General features: G+C 42.8%; 1 protein-coding gene across 1 annotated transcript in view; it reads left to right on the top strand.

The window, feature by feature from the left end:
• Positions 1–678: 678 nt before the first annotated feature.
• Positions 679–17,013, top strand: part of MXD4 (MAX dimerization protein 4) — a 29,799-nt gene continuing 13,464 nt past the window's right edge. The window contains exon 1 of the transcript XR_003915867.1: positions 679–797. The gene's annotated coding sequence lies outside the window, so the exon portion shown is untranslated. The remainder of the gene's footprint in view (positions 798–17,013) is intronic.

The following is a 17,013-nucleotide window of genomic DNA, read 5'->3' as shown; positions in this document are numbered from 1 at the left end:
TGAAATGGTGACAATAACTTCATTTTAGGGATGTTTTTAATCTGAGCTGTATAAATAAATAAAATTAATATTTTCAGCTGAATCAGTAAAAAAAAAAATCCTTCGAGAATTTAGGGCTGCCTTCTAATGGCAAAAAACCTGAGGCATTGGTTAGGGAAAAAAAATCTCCAATCCTAGTAGATTGGAAGAGGATAGTATACTGCTGTGGTCAGTAGAAACAGTGATATTTTTGGTTTCTTTTTCTGTTTGTAGACTCAGAAGAATTAAGAGGATTCCTCTTTTTTTGCCATTAAGATGTCAACAACAACAACAGCAGTGATTAGCTGCTGATTTTTATTTCTGCTGCTCTGTGGGCTTGAAAGCTGGCTTTTTGGGTGCTTTTTGCTCTTACCTGCTACCATTTAGATCTTCTAACTCTTTCTGCCCCCTCATAATTTTTCTTTACAGATAAAAATCTTGTAGGCTGTTTTTATTGCTAACTTGCTCATTTTTTTATGTTCCTTTCTGAGTGTATTGAACACTAAAAAATGCAAATTTATTGTAATTCCTCCCCAAACCCACGGTTTACTCATGGAAATTAAGTTGATACCTTGAAGTATCTAAGGGATGTAAAAGTGAACCAATTTAATAGCAAAGCTGTTTCATAATCCATATAAATGCATGTTTTAGAGAACTCTTTTGTGACTTATGCAGATGTAGGCTTTTAAATATTCTAAAACTTGGTTTATTTATCCTTTTCTCTAATATTTCTTTTCTCTTTTTAATAGGTCATCACACAACGAACTAGAAAAACATAGGTAAGTCTTGAAAAAAAAAAACTAATTAAAAGATGTATGGTTGACATTCAGGTTACCATGTTTTTTGAAGGATATTTTGCTGAAATTGTTTTGATTCAGCACTGAGTAGGTTATTAAGTTGTTTTGGATTCTTTTATCAACTAAAATCTGATAGGTATAGTATTATTTGGCTTTTTTTTTCCTGTTTGGTGTGCTCTTCTTGAAACACCCCTGATAATTAGCTTTGGACTGATTAATGCTGTAACTGGATAACCGAATTGTTACTAACAAAGAATCTGATTGCAGCAACTGTTTGCTAGAGGTGTTAAATGCTATAAGTACAAAGTATTTTGTGACTAAGGTGAATGATTTTCGGGAACAATGTGTCACACAGGGTTATTCTATGTTTGTTTTTTTTTTAAAGTATGCCTAAAGTGCAGTTAATTTTCATCTTGCATGTAAGTACCTACAGATATGTTTTTCCCCTCCGTCTGCTTCCTTGCTGGTGCGTGTCCTGTCCAGAGAGCTGTGTGTGATAGAAATGGGCACCTCCTGAGCTGCAGCCCTGGTCTGGTGTACCCAGCACTGGGAAAATCTGGACTTACCCAGGACAGACATTAGACCCTGCAGACCTGAGATGTATAGAACTCAGGTTTTGGAGGCAGTGTTCCCTGTCCATTGTATCATGTCAGAGTTTGTTTGCAGATGGGCCTTTGAGCTGTTTGAAGTCTCTGGGGTGCACACAGAGAGCTCTGAGAGCAAACAGTGCCTGTCTTGGCTCTGCCTTTTGGTTCCCTCACTGCAGGATTGCTGCCTTTCACTTACCGTTCAGGCAGCAGGGTAAACTCTCCTTCGGGTAGTTTTCTGTTCATTTTGTGTAGCTTGTGGTCTTTCGGGTTTCGTGCATCCAGAGAAAGCAAGGGTGGTGTGTGTGAATATGATTTAAACTATTTGCATGCATCTAAATACGTGAAATGTGGTTGATGGCACAACAAGATTGGACTCGTGGGGGTTTTTTTGTGTCTTGTTCTGTGGCTGCAGTTATGTAGCAGCTAGACCATCACTTCCCTTGCATGCTTACATGCTTTCCTGTAGTTTAATTGTAATATGAGTAAACTGTAGCTCTGCCTAATAGCCACGTGGTCAGCCTAGAGATGAGAGGAACTGGAGAAGGCTCAAGCTCACAAACACAGGCCTCAGCTGTAGAATGCAGTGCATTGGCTAAGGCAGTGACATCAACTGGCAGAAGTTCTGCTGATAGAGTCTTCAGGAAAATAGCTGCATGTAAAATTCTGTCCTTTGGTCTCACTTCTTTAAAATAATAATAAAAAAAATCATCGGCCCTAACTGTGATTCTTTCTCACTCTCATTTTTTTCCATCCTCATTTTAGATACTCTGTTCCATTTCTTCCTTCCCCCCTGCTCCATTATTACTGACTTGTTGTCATCTAAACTCCATATTCTCTTTTTTTTTCTTCAGTCATTTTTATAACCCAAGCATGGAGTTGCCTCTTCTTCCCTCTGCTCTGCCTTAATGTGTTTAAGCAGCACAGTAAATAAGGCACAGCAGCATTAGCAGCAGATGCAGGGCCAGAAGGAGAATCTATTAATTGTTCAATCGCTGTTCTCACTTTCAGTTCTGTGTTGTATCTTTGTAGTAGTTGGACCATATAGTATTTTCCTTGCTACCTTTTCTCTCTGCCATCTCAAGGTCAAAATAGGTAAACTGCACAGTATGTCGTGTGATTATACAACTGATGTTTGTAACTGCTGCTGCTTGCTGTGCCTCCTGCAGTTAGACTATACTTGAAGCCAGATTTTTATTATTCCTGGTGAGAACCTGCAAATTAGTGCGAGATCCTTGTTTGTGCAAATGGGTGTTCGCAAAAGCAAATGAGATGTGTACAGTTCTAGTTGCCTGATGTATTGGCGTGAAGGACTCCTGCAATTTTTATTTCTCTTTTTTTTAACAACCCCCTCCTCCAGCGCTGTGGGTGTATGAACAGATAATAACTGATCATAGTGTTTTTCACGGTGTTTCACTAAAATTACATTAAAATCTATCAAGTGTCTTGCAAAGTTTAAATGAAAGATTCACAGCCGTAGTGTGTCCCTGTAGCAGCTGGTCCTTTCGGCGGAGCCTGTCCTCCTTCCCCAGCACAGCCCTGCCCTGTCAGCTGGGAAGCACTGGATGTTGATTTTGGAGGTGTATCCTTTCCAGGACCAGTGCCTTTGACTCACCACTGCTGTGATGCTTCTCTGGCGAGACACACTGGGTTATCTCACAGGAGCCTGTCGAGGAGGAGCAGAGAAGATGGCCGTGCTCATCCTCCTCCTTACCCAGTCCCTCCCGTGGTGTCTGTGGGCTGGACTCGGTGCTGGAGGGCAGGGAAATGGCTTCCTCATTTACAGGGCTTTGTGTCCTGCATGAGGATGGCCAGAGCTGCCACTGAGTGGAAAGCCATGGTAGCCTTGTACTGTGTGTGGTGCTGCTGCAGGTTCTGCACTGGCGTTGCACAGCAGAGGTTTTGCCGGTGGATTTGACGTCGGTGGGAATGGCAGTGGTTGTTGATCTCTGCGTGTGCCAGCTTGGCCGTTTTCTGTGTGTTTTTGAAGAGATGCTCAGAGGAAGACAAATGGAAGCAGAGACATAATTCCAAGAAAAAAATCTTGTTATATGTTAGAATTCAGATTACAATTATGGTAAAGTGTTTGTCAGCAATACATCCTTTTTTTCTGCTTTAAGTCTCCCTAAAATACCCTGCTCAGAAATTCAGTGTGTGCTCCTTATAGTGAAACACTGTAAGGACTTACCCTCTAATGGCAGTCTTATTTTGGTCCTGTGTGATCAACATTTACATCTTGGAACCATGAAACAGGAATCCCCTTAAATAAAAAGTAGAAAGGCAGGAAATCTTCTATCCTAAGGACAGATGAGGTCCTAGAAGATATTTTAATAATTACAGACAGGTTACAGTGGCACTTGGATGTAACTAGTTCCTAATGACAAATATATACATGTATATTCATTTATATATTTTTTGTTGTTTCCAGCGAGGCCATTATGTCTGTAGGCTTTCACAGAGCAATGTAAACTGTAAGTAAATTAGTAGTCAGACTTATTGCAAGGAAATTTTTTAATTGACCTAACCTGACAATTGTATAAAGGAATTCAGCTTTCATAGTGTAAAAAACCCGCAAGAATTCGTGAAAGCCATAAGCTTCTTAAAAAGACACAGCATAATCTCATTTATTTGCATCACTTTATACTAGTTTTACATTAGAAGGTAAAAGCCAAGGTGTATCCCCCTGACGACTGTGCTGAGATCTCCACAATGCTCTGTGAAGGCAGAGTCACCTGCCCTCAGCTGTTCACATCTGGACTTGTCCCCCCCAGCTCATGCAAGGCCATGGGAGGGAGAAGGAGCAGCACCTCCCCGTCGTGGTCCATCCTTTTTTGTTGGAAGCAGATGGAGCCCTGACAAAGGATGCTGGGATCAACCCATCAGAGTTATTCAGTCCTGCCTGGTCATGAGGAGCTCTGCTGCAGGAGGAATGCAAGAATTCTTGCCCTTTCCCTGGCAAAGTCTTTGAAAACAGCTTGTGAAACTTGATGATTTTAAAGAACAGCTTTTAAGAATTAGTGAGGAAATGAATAAAAACGTGCCTTGAAATTGGCAAGCCACGTGCTGATGTCCCCAAACTGGCACCACGTGAGCTGAACAAGTACTGTCTGACCCTGGGATGGCTGATCTAGGGCCCAGGTCCCCAGGCTTAGGTTTGACAAAAGCTGACAAGCTGAGCCCTATGGAGGTAAAAGCCAGGCATTGCTGTTGGCAGAGGTGTACTCTAGAGGCATTTCCCTGCTTTCCTGTGGAAGGTGCTCCAAGAAGTGGAAGTGCATAAGTGTTTAGCTCCATCACTGGGTATCAGGTGGGACAGGGAGCAGTTCCCTCTTGTTCAGGGCTCACTAGTTTATAGTGCAGAAAGCTGAGACTGCTGTGGAGGTGGCCTGCATCAGTTGAGGGAAACAGCCCTGAATTTTTAGAAGTGCAAGACTAGGATGGGGAATACATGAAACAATGTAATTTGCAAAACCTTACAGAAGAAAAGAAAAATGCTTGCTTTCTTCCCAATGGAGCCTAATGTATGCATTGATTAGAGTGCTGATCAGGGGGAGACTGAAAATGTTGCCATGTGCAGAGAAGATAATGCTGACCTGAGGTTTGGGTAGTGCTATGTGTAGTCCTTAAACTTAGTATCTTGCCAGAAAAAGCTTTTTCTATTACATCATCATGTGTATGAAATGGATATCTGTATATAAACATAGGTTTTGATGAGCAGTATATATTTTGATGAGAGCCTTAGAATGTGCAACATTAGCTGATACAGTAAATAGAACAGGTGCCTCTGAAGTTAAGTTCTAATAGGTAGTTTTCTCATGAAGGAAGTGCAAGTGCTGGAGCACAGTTACATTCAATTTCACCCACCAGAGTTACTTCGAGTTTAAAGTTTACATAAGCTGAGAGTATGTCTTGAAATTCTCTCTGTGGTGCTTCATGCTAGTAAACTGCAGAGTTAATGAAAAACATGTAATTGGCAGTTGCTGATAAACCTGGAAGTTTGGAAACAGAACCGAAAGGTCATTGAAATAATAGCATACCAAAACAATACTTAATGTTTATTTTTGTTATGGGCTGCCTTTTCAAAATCATAAATTACCATTGTGGTCAGCACGGTTATGCAGCATAAAGATGTAACTGCATTGATCCATCACTCTGAATGGCTGTGGTGCCACCACTAACTGAGGAGACCCCCAAACTGGTGGTGGAGGTAAAGTCCTTCCAGGGAAGGGTCACCCAGTATTTGTCTCACTGCTGTGCTTCCATCATGAGTTTAACCCTGGTCACACACTGGTGCTGCTGGGCCCTGCTTCCTGCCGGCACAGCAGGAGGGGAGAAGCTTCCTGACCCAGCTCACTGTCAGAGGCACACCCTGATGCCAGCACAGGGAGAGGGTGGATGGCTTCTTTGAGTGACAGTGTTAATTCACAGTGTTAATTTACAGTACAGAGCAGTTATAGTTCACTTCTCTGTCAGTTTAATGTTTCTCCTAAGCATCCAGTTCTGGCTGCTGTTGCCTGGAGTGCTGTGCTGGATGGGTCTTACTGACCTGGGACAGATCTCATTGTTATAATGGGTCTATAAAAACTGCCATTTCTAGGATGTGTCCAGATTATATCTAAACCATCCAGATAATGTGGCTGCTACATTATTGGTGGGAACCATGTCGCCTTACTGGCTGAACTTAACCTCCCTACTAGATCTGTTCTGGTTTTCTCATCGAGTAAGATGAGAACTTTTTTACACCATCTCATTGGTGTGAAATGGTTTATTACAATTCCACTGAATTGCAATAAACATACCTTTGCACTGCTTTATCAAGGTAGTGTCTTAGGAGCATGACTTGCCTTTTGTGATCTGAAGGCCACCATGGTTTGGGCACCAGCTCCTCCTGCCCAGCTATGGCTGCTTCTCTGAGGGTACCAGCTGTAGTGGGTAGGTGAATGGTGTTGACTCAGCCAGTGCAAGCCTGAATCTCATCTTAAACCCCCTTTTACCTGTAATTTAATCTGAGGCATTTGTGTCTTAAATTTCTGTTGTGTTTGGTTTTTTTTTTAAGAGCTTGTTTAGCAAAGTCTATAAAAAACTGGACCCGCAGAACTGAAGATTTAATTCTGTGCTTTTATTGAAATGTCCCATGTTTCTGGGTCTGATTGATCTATGGAATTAAAGAAATTGAAAGGTTTAAAACTTTGCATTGAAATGCTGTTCTTTCCTCACCATTTCCCCATTTCTAGAGAATCAGCAAGTGTCTGGACCTGTGGCTTTTCCTGCACTACCTGCTGCAATAACTACTATAAATACTTCTGCACTGAACTGCTGTCTTTCCAGTGCACATAGCAACTCACCTGATTATGCACTCCCAACAATAGTATCTTCCCACCTAGACTGCTGGTTTGGAAAGGAGGGGTATATTAAGCAGATGAAGCTTGGAAGTTAATCTGCTCAGGAAGTTATATTCCAGGTGTCAGAGATGTGCACATCCTCATGCTTTGGATAAAGCTTCTATTTGGCAGCGCAAAATGGGACCAAAATACAGCCTTGACTCAATTGTAATGTCCTTTTTCCTGCTGAAGTTGGCTTTGAACTGTGGAGCCCAAGTGCAGTCCTAGGTCTGGGCTCCAGAAAGCTGTGTGCTTCCTGGCCAGCCCAGCAGCCAGCAGAGAGCAGATGGGCGAGGAACCAAGTGCATGTGTTTTTTTCCACTCGAATTTGTTCATGCCTCTCTCCAAACATAAGTCCACAGTGTGTCAGCCTCTAATGGACTATGTGAAAGGTGGTTTATGTTTTCAGCATCTGCTAATTGACCTGGCCAGTTCTTACCCAGCATGGTAGAGAGAGTGGGCTGGTCTCATATGAAGAGGAGATGGGTGGGCCGGAATTCCAGCTGCTTTCAGGATTCCACAGACAACAGCGAGGTGCTGATTCCCTGCAAATAAGGGAAGAGAAGCCTGATGGTGACTGCTGTCTTGATTGGAGGAGAAAAAAAATTGTTGAATTAGGTATTAAAAAAAATTTTTTTTTTTAAGCTTGCTCAGCTACATTTGGGCAAGTGAGCTGGAACTTGATTTTTTTTGTAAAGGTATTTAGGCAGCTAATGGGCTTTAAGAAGTTGGCCTCTCAAATGAGTCTTACGTAATGCCACGGGAATCTTTGGCTGCATCCCAACCAGTCAAGTCTGTGGAAGCCCACAGACCAAAACTGGGTATACGGAAGTGGTACCTGCTGTGGTTTGAAGAAGTGGCAAATGCACCTGCAAGCCAGCAGTGCAGCTCCAGCTCTTTAAGGCAAGGTTGGCTCTGCACTCAGGATTTACACCAAATCTGCAGGAGGCTGGATTACTTTTTTCCAAGTATGTCATGAGCAGTGATGTCACAGTGTCCCCGGCTGGAGCAGACAAAAAGGGATCAACCTAAGCTGGAGGAAGTGGCTGTATTCTGTGGGTTGGTTGTCTTGTCTCTTCCTCTCCCTGCCTCCATGCTGCATTGGCATCTCTAGCTCTATTTTTAGCACTCCTTTCCCTGGAAGGCCTATGCTGTTTGAGTATTGGATATGCCATGGCCTGGTCCCAAATTCAAAATGTCTCTTTCTGGATGGAACAGTGTGTACTTCCCTGTTGCAGCTCATGCCCCTTTCCTCTCGTGGTCTCTGTCAGCAGACACTTGTGCTTAGATTTACCGCACAGAATTCCTTTGCAGGTCAAGTAGTTTTTAATCTGTGTTTTTTCCCCTTGGTACACATGATGGTTTAACATGTGGCAGGCTGTGGGCCTGACTCTGCCTCACACCCAGGGGATTTCAGTAGGAGCTGTGCCTGCAGCCTGAACCCTACATCACATCCGGGCAGCTGCAGAGGATGCAGTCAAGGTTCCAGAAAGTTACTGAGCATGAACATTTAGCCAGCAGATCATATATGTGAAAAAGCATAATGCTGTTCCTTCACAGAAGTTTAATTTGAGCCTTTTTTGGAAAAACAAAATAAACCCAACCCCCCTGCCACCTCCATGCACGGGATCCAGTTAAAACTGACTGTTCTTGTCCTAAAGAACTGTGCAAACTACAAGAATGGATAAGATACTCCTTCTATCTGCCCCTCCCTATTTTTGGAAGGAGAGAGTTGTTTTGGGACTTCATAGAGTGCTGTGTTTTGAGATGGAAATGCATATGCCGAGCTATGTACACACCCTGCTAAACTAGAGCAGGGTGACAGGACTTGTCAAAGGATGTTAAGTGGCTAAAATGATTGTTTAATTCTAGTTTATGTTGTGCAATTTTTTTTCTATACAGATTAGTGTAACTAACTGTGTAGTGTGTGGAGATTGGCACAGCTGACACAGAAGAGATGTGGGCTTGGATGTAGGTACATGAGGTCACATCACAATGCTTCTGACTTGAACAACTAACAACTCTAGTTACAGGCTACATGCCCTACATTAAGCAAGCCTATATTAGATTCTACCTTATAGTGAGAAAGCAGAAGATTTGGGTAACAGTCAAAGACTACATCTGACCATGGTAAAACCTTTCTAAAAAGCTGGAGGACTAGTGGTGAGTCCTCTTTTCCCAAATGCCACTTTGGGATTAATGCCTGACAAATTTATCTGCTTTTCTTTCCTTGATGGTTCAATTTAGGCAAGTAAGTGAAGATACAAGGTGCTAAGTAAGGGACCTGCCTGGCATGTAATTGCTGCCAGGACTCAGCAGCTCCTATTGAAGTGAGGAATACCATCACTGTTTGCAAATACCGGCTGCACAGACACTCTGTGTCTTACATAGCACATTAGCTGGTATTTACAAAACATAAAGGTAGCAAACCCTGTAATTCCCCCAAGAAAGCTGACTTAATCCCGATTGGTAGGTGCTGTTGTGTTGACTACTGCAATGAACAGCATGGGTGGAGCAAGTAATTTCTGCTAGGGAAATTTGGGAGCTTGTTGTGTGTGTTTGGCTAGAAGCAGTTATTGGGTGTAGGTGCTAAGAGGTGTTTAAAATAGACTGCTGGGTGCCTTGGTTCCCACTGCCTGACTTTACATACTCACATGGCGAGTGGGTCCAAACTTCCGGCTCTTCCTTCCATTGCCAGATAATCTCAGGACGCTGCAGTTAAGAAATCTGGGCTGAGTTTTGTGGGAAAGAAGAAGGAGGAAAGGGAGAAGAGTTTTGAAAAGCTGTTCCATACCTTAGCATCCCCAAATGGATCATTTTCAGATTCTAATCGACTGCACCCTGTCTGACTCGGGGACCACCAGCTTTGTACTGTTCAATGGAAAGGGAAATAGGATGGAAATTAAATTATAAACAAGGCACTATCTGTGCTGTGGCAAGCTATATCTAAACTTTGGGGCAGGACTGTCAGATATCTGCAAGTGTCCACTGTCCCATGATGCTGTATTTTGTTGCTCTTTGGCAGGGGGAAATAAATGTTGCTCATCTTTCAATTCATCTGAAAGTAAGAATACCCATTGCAGTCTTGGAAGAGACCATCTTTAATTACAGTCAGTGCATTTAATCCTTCCCCTAAATTTGTTTATATATACACCTCACTGTCTTCTATTCATCTCTAATTACAAGGTTTAGATGAGGGAGTTGGAGACATACAGCAAGACATTTGGGGACATGTATTATTAATTACTTCAGTGTGATTGCTTTTCTTCTCTTCATTTGGCATTCTCACTTGGGGTCTGAACCAGCCTTCAGTTGGCTGGAACAGTCACCCTGCTGTTGTCTCAGGGCACCTCAACTGTTTTGCTGGAGCACATCTCAAGTATCTACATTTGTAAAAGACAGCAACGCCCAACCATCTCCTTCCTCCCCAAAAGCCAGTAAACTTCACTTGTGCATGCTCAAGCTGCCATCATTAGCTGCTCTCTCTAAGATGGCCACAAAGCTTTGGTGGGCACATGCGCTGAGGAAGTAATAGCAAAAGCAAAAATGGAAGTAACACATAGCACTGAATATCTCTTTTTGATAGTTTCCTGCTCAGAGCTTAAAACTTCCTACCTCTGAGAATGAGAAAGTGATTGTTTAGGTGCTGAACTGGAGAGAGTTGCCTTAACTCTGATTAGGTTTTAAAACAGTGGTGTAAATTGCTGTTGTTTCTTTTGGTGCCTCGTGCACATGAAAATGTGGAGTCCCTACAGCATTTGTCAGGCTAGTTAAATCGGATGCTTGTATTTACTTGGTATTTGAATATGGGGGTACAACAGACGATAAAACCACAGTCACAGGTATCCAGTGTTGCAGATATTAGTGCTTCACACTCATTTAACTTGATGCAGGAAAAGGTTGCTTAATTCTGGCTGTCTGCAATCCCAAGGCCTTGTGCTCAGTGTGTGACAGCAATGCATGTTTTTAATTTAGCTAAAATAATTCAACTTGACTTGCCTCTCCTTTAATTTGGCATCATACAGTGGTGGTGTAAGAAAAAAAATCTTGAACACATTTCTCCCCTCATTTGACATACATATAAAATAACCAGGTCTATAGGGAGGTTTAAAATTAGGCAGAAAAAAGCTCACTAGGCCCAGTACTGTGCTCTCTTGGCTTAGTGCTGTGCTGCAGCTCAACTTCTCTGGGCTTATTTAAGCATTGTAGTCTCTCTCCCCCCTCCTTTTTTTTTTAAGATCCTTCCTGTTGGCAGCTGTCCTGAGACACGATGTTCTTGCTTAGCATTTTGATGTGGGGAAACAGTTCTGATAATTAAAGCCGGTTTCAAGCCATGAGCTGATTTGTAAGCAGTGACTTGCTCTGGGGTGTTGTCAGTCGATAAAACGTGTAGCTTGTGTGTATAGAGCCAGTCTACACCTTGTGCCTTAAACTCCATGTGAGAGGGACAGACACGCTCTCAGGAGCCGCTTCTGGGTGAGACAGACTGCATCCTCTTCAACCACCTGTTGGTGAATGGTTAATTCGTGGAAAATTATCATTATCATCCTTTTCCCCTCTGTGTGTTAACCTGGTGCAAACCTGTTGTTGCTACGCAGCTTTTCCTTGTTTAAATAAATGCAGTTCTCTTTGACCCACTCTGCAGTCCTCAACAAATTCCTTGCAAGAGTACTGTGAAAGGTGGCAAATGCAAACACACCTGTAGCAGAACTGCAGACCCACAGTGTGGGTTTGGATGTGCTGTGGAAATTTGCTTTGTGGTGTTCCACTGCCAGCAAGGGCCAAAGTGTTACTGCTCTCATGTAAATGGTTGCAAGTCCTAATCCACTCTTGGGGTTTCTGTGGGCAGCGGGTGTAAGTACGTGTGTGCCTCCATGTAACTTCAAGTGGGAATTAGAACTGCTTGATCCTGTAGTGGCATGATCTTGTGATGGCACTTTCCTTATCTAATTGGGTCTGACACTGTTCTGAGGTAGCAGACAAACTTGAGTCTCCCTGCAGTGTAATCTAAGAAACTTGAGTGCCAGTAAGACAGATGGGTTTGAGAGGTCTAATTTAGGAGGACTACTGAATTGCAGTGTGTGCATTTCAATGTGTGAAACAAATGGGCTGGCTGAATGAAGTATTAAATAAGTTTATTAAAAGCATGGCTGATTAGTTTTTTGTGGACTCTGTTTTCAGTGTGCACAAAGGTATTTCCATCACTTGTGTATTTCCCCACAAGGCACTGTTGTTCATCTGCCTGGATTAGGTAGGTACTGTGTGACACTGAGCTCGTGGTACTAGGTGACACCTCCCTCACTGTTGCTTAAAAGCATTTGAGAGGTAAATGTTAAAGGCAATCATTAGGTAACGGGGCCAAAAATAGAAGACACCTGAAAAAGAAATTCCTTTTCTGTAGCTCTAAGAATTGTTCATATTTGCCTGACATTGACTTTGAAGGTTTAAAATACAGAAAATTGTTCTTTATGGATGAGCACAACCTAAAGGCTGAAATGCTAAAATATAGGTTGGAATCTCCTTTTTTTTTTTTTTCTTTGCAGAAGAGAAATTCACACAAGGGCAAAAATATACTGCAGTGGGTTTTAGCTGTTTTCATAATGTTTTGATTTCTGTTGCCTCAGATTCTTGCAAGGTCAGATATTTTATTGCCTGTGGTTGAAGGATGTAGAATCTCATACATGTAAATTTGTGATGGTCACCATCCAGGAAAGACAAATTATATCCAGCTGCCGTAAGTTTTGCTTATGATGCTTTTGGGAATCTCTGTATAGCTTGTAAATTCCTGTTGACATTTCCCATGAAGCACATCTCAAATTTCTTCATGTTGCTTTTAGTTATCACCGAGACCCAGGACAAGGAAGGGCTTTTAAACTCTTCATGGCTGCTCTTCAAATAAGAGCAGCTTAAGACAGTAGGATGGCTGAAGCCTGGGGCAAGCTGTGAGGACAAGCCTGGCTGCAGGGAGGAGTCTGTTAAAAAACAAGGAGAGAAGATTAGAGTGGTCAGATGTTGGTCCTGCAGCTCTTAATACTGCAGAGCCTGAGGCTATGGTTTCCCAGTGGGTAAACCAGATACCAGTCAGAGCTGCTGGTGCTCCACCTGCCCCAGAGTCCTTGCTGACATGGGCCTGCCTGTGCCCTGCCTTGTCCAAGTGCTCCTCTGAGTGCCTCCTGTGTTGCTGGGTTGGTCTGTGGGCAGTTTAGCTCCGTGGGTGAGCGTGCACTGTGCTGTGACACATCTCTGTCACACCTCACACATCTCTGACAGCTCGTGCTTGCTCTGCCACAGCAGGAGAGCTCAAGTGGGAGAAGGTTGAGGAACAATACAGCAACAGGCACTAACTGTGCCACAGGGCTTTTATTCCTTCTGCTGGCCTAAGTCAGATGTGACTCTGGGACCCTCATCAGTCTGTCTGCTTCTGCTGTCAGTGCACTCCTGAAGGGACAGCACTGGGCAGTCTGACCAGCACCAGCTGCTGAGGCTCTGGTCAGGTCTCTCATGCTAGTGTTGTCTGTGTTGCTTTACAGGGTCATTCCAGCCCAAAGCAAGCCTCAGGAGCTGCTGTCATTTCCTCATCTTTGCTGCTGTCCCTGCCTTATGGCAGTACACAGGCCACCACAGCTCACCTTCCGGTGGGAACTGGAGCATAAAGTGCATCGAAGTCTGCTTTGGGCATTTTGAGAGGTGAAGAAACATTGATGTAGTCCAGTGCTTGTAATTTAGGACAGGCAACTGTCACTGCATTCAGCAAGGTGCTACTGGAGGGATGGGGAAAGGAGGGAGAGAGGAAGAGGGCAACATGGACAGCAAGGTCTGTGAGGCATTCCCTCTCTTGAGTCAGCAGCTTCCCCCTTAGAGACCAGCCACTCCTCATCTGTCCCCAGCTTGCATCCCAGGTAGCTTTCTGTGCACTGCTGCCAAGAGGCTTAGCTGGCCAAAAATGCGTACATTTAAGGCACTGCAGATGCCTCCCTTAACTTATGTTTACTGAAAGATGTAGGAATAAGTTCTGATACCGTGCATATGTTCCAGAACAAGTGGCATCTTTTGGAAGGTAAAAAGGCAAAAGTCAAGTGTGGAGTCTAGGCTCAGCAAGTAGGCTGAAGTGGCACTGAGTGAAAGTAAATAAAATGCACTGTGAGTGCTGCAGTGTGCATTTATATATACTGTAAAAGAGAACTAAAATATTTCTCAGAGTGATAAAAATGCGCAAAACATGGAAATCATTAGCTGTATAACAGGCAGCAGAGGTTTTTTTTTCTGTCTTCCTTAGCATTAGGAACAGCACCAGACGTTTCTGAGCAGTATTCCCATGAAAACTTGCAGATAAGTCCATGGCAGCACTGACTCTCTCAAAGCTTGTGATGGGGAGAGATGCAGCAATTGCCTTCATAGGTGGTTGATGTCCTGTGTTTGGATACTCCGAGGTACCCCAAGACCAAGGCTGTTAAAGTGATCTGGCTGATTTCAGTTTAGCAAAACAGATGCAAACAAGTGTTCAGCACACTGAAAAAGCAGATAGAGGATGAAACTCCTGGTTACCACAGTAAATAAAGCGGGCGGTTGCACTGATTGTAGGGCTGTTGCATTTAATTCACTAACAATCACTGCAATTAGGCACTCGCAGCTCCTTCTGCTTGTTAGTTTCCACGGTGCCTTCCCGGGCTTTGCTGCTGAATTTAGTTGCAGAGGCCTCTGATTGACACAGGCAAAAAATGCCACATGGAACAAACCTTTGATGAATCTTCACCGGCACCGCAAACTTCAGGATTTTGTTCTTAATATGAAAAAAACCCCCTACATCTATTGCAGAACACTGGTGTTTGGCTTATCTTTCCTTGGATAATAAAAGGCAAGAGGTTTGCTGTTAAGAGAGTGACTGAATTCTCTGGGTTTGACTCAAGGCTGTGAGTGAGCTTTTCACACATCTCGTAGCAATTGGCACACTGGGTGCCTTGCTGTGGTACAGTGCTTTAATACTGAGAGGTTTTCTTTCCTTTTCACTACAGCAGATTTGTTGTGCAGTTGAAATAGATTGTGCAGCTCAAGTGTGAGCTGGAGCATCCTTTGGAAAAAAAAGAAGTATTTGAGGTACCCTTTGTAGAGGAGAAAGTATTGGAAGTGTTTCTGACTGAAGTAAATCCAGAGGAGACAGGATTTTATATTGCAGTGAGGGTTGTTATCTTCCATTGTATTTAATATTTTTCTGGAGATATGGCAAATGCTGTCTGGACTATTAATAAGTAGGTTTCTTTAGAACCATTTTTATCTGATTGAATATTTGTGATTTCTTAAGATGGAAGTTTATATATAATCTCTTTAAATGGCTTTGTAAACAAATGTGTTTTAATTAGTACAGAATCATCTTTGGTAGCTTATAAAAAGTCTTGTAGAGCTGTAAATATGTAATTCCTGACACTTCAGTAAATGTGTTAGCTTAAAGAGGAGCAAGGCAAGTATGCTTCAGTACCAGCTTCTACTAAACAGAGTTGGGTATATAATTACATAATTACCTACATTACATGTGTGGCCATGATATCCAGGACTATACAAAATAATACAAACACACTGAATTTTCAGTATCATTAAAACAGTTAGCAGGAAAATTCCGTCATTGCTGTAGAGCGTGACTGTGCACAGAATAAAAAGAGCTGCAGCCCTGAAGAGATGCTGCTTTGTTGTGTCAAGCTCCAGTAAGAAAGGGTTGAAGCTGGAGTCAGAAGGCAGACAGGGTTCCTCACCCTGATTTTACCTTGGTGGCAGGTGAACCTGAAGTCACAATGTGGAAATTTCTACTGCTGCATTTCTGCATTTCTTAAGAACTATGAAATAATGATAGCTTTATGGGTAATGATTTTGTCTGTGTTCATCCTGACCAGTGCATGTTACAAAGGATCCTGAGCTTCTGTTTGCTGATTCTGTCTAAAACTTGAGTGCTCCCTGCATGCAGGTATTTGCATTTCACAAATAAATCTGTGAAGAGTCTTCCTGTAAAAACATGAGTGTCTTACAATTAGTTCACTTCTGTATTTTATGCTGGATTTCTTGTCTGGTTTTCTCGTTTCTTTAAGGAGAAAACACAACCATTAATTCACTGCCAGTGTCTCTGACCCAGAGTTGTGGGCTCAGGCCAGACTACTTTGGTTCACAATGTACCTGGAGAACATTTGATTCCAGAAGTGAATTTTTGGTGCAGAGATTCTTCTCTGACTTTATCCTGTGTACGCTATTAAGCCAGATTACATAGTCATTATGCAACAATGAAAAATTTAGTAACTGCTCTATATTTAAACCTTTGTGTATTAACTTCATTGTACAGCACCAGGATGGGTTTGAATGTGGAAAAAAATGTGAAACATGAGAAAAGGAATCAGAAATGCTTCAGTAACTCTTGTCTAGCTTGTAGTGCCTTCTTCTAGATCAAGTTCAAATATGTTTCTATTCTGTGAAGTGGGGGTTTTGTTTGTATTAAATTTGTCCTAAATTTGCCTTGTGATAGGGTCTGATTCTGTCTGGTTTCTGGACCGAAACGGTTAACGTACAGAAATGACGAATTTTTAATTTTTGCATCTATTTCAAAAGTGCCTCTTGTTCTCACTAGCATGGCTTGTAGCGATTGCATTTTCAGTGTCATTTGAGTGTTTGATCTGTAAGTGTCCTTTTCTTTTCAGAGCATCACCAAACAAGTATATTTAGCAGTTGATTCGAGAGTATGTCAACCTCCCATACACAGAGCTAGTTTAGTAGACTAAATTTGGGACATCTGAAACACAGACACATGTTCAGCCACACAAGTGTTTTTAGCATTAAGGCACCCTGGAGAAAGCACAGGTGGGGCCTTCTTGTGAGGCCAGAATTGTTCCATGCCCATACGTGCTCAGGTGGTGCACTGCGGTGAGAGGTACCTTGGGCTGTGGATGTTGAAGCAACAACACCATGTCTAATGCAACTAGCTTCTGCTGGAGCCAGCAGGAAGGGAAATTCAGAGCAGGTAGTGTGGGAATACAGACATGGAGTGACTTTTTGTCCATTTCCTAGCATTCCAGATCCTTGCTGCCCATCAGCTGGAGATGCTGCAGGTCTAAGATGCCTCCCAGTATGGCCAGGACAGCTCCATGTCTTGACTGGGCAATCTGCTAGTAGGAGGAGGGGGTGTGGACCAAAGGGAACTGTTCTGGTACTTCCCACGGGATGACAAACTGCTAATAGAGCTGCTTTTTCCTTTCT

Source organism: Manacus vitellinus, unplaced genomic scaffold (assembly GCF_001715985.3).
Source record: "Manacus vitellinus isolate BGI_N305 unplaced genomic scaffold, ASM171598v3 scaffold_0_pilon, whole genome shotgun sequence".
In the NCBI taxonomy this organism is placed as follows: domain Eukaryota; kingdom Metazoa; phylum Chordata; class Aves; order Passeriformes; family Pipridae; genus Manacus; species Manacus vitellinus.
Note: the sequence above shows the minus strand (reverse complement) of the source record. Positions and strands in the feature narration are given on the sequence as shown.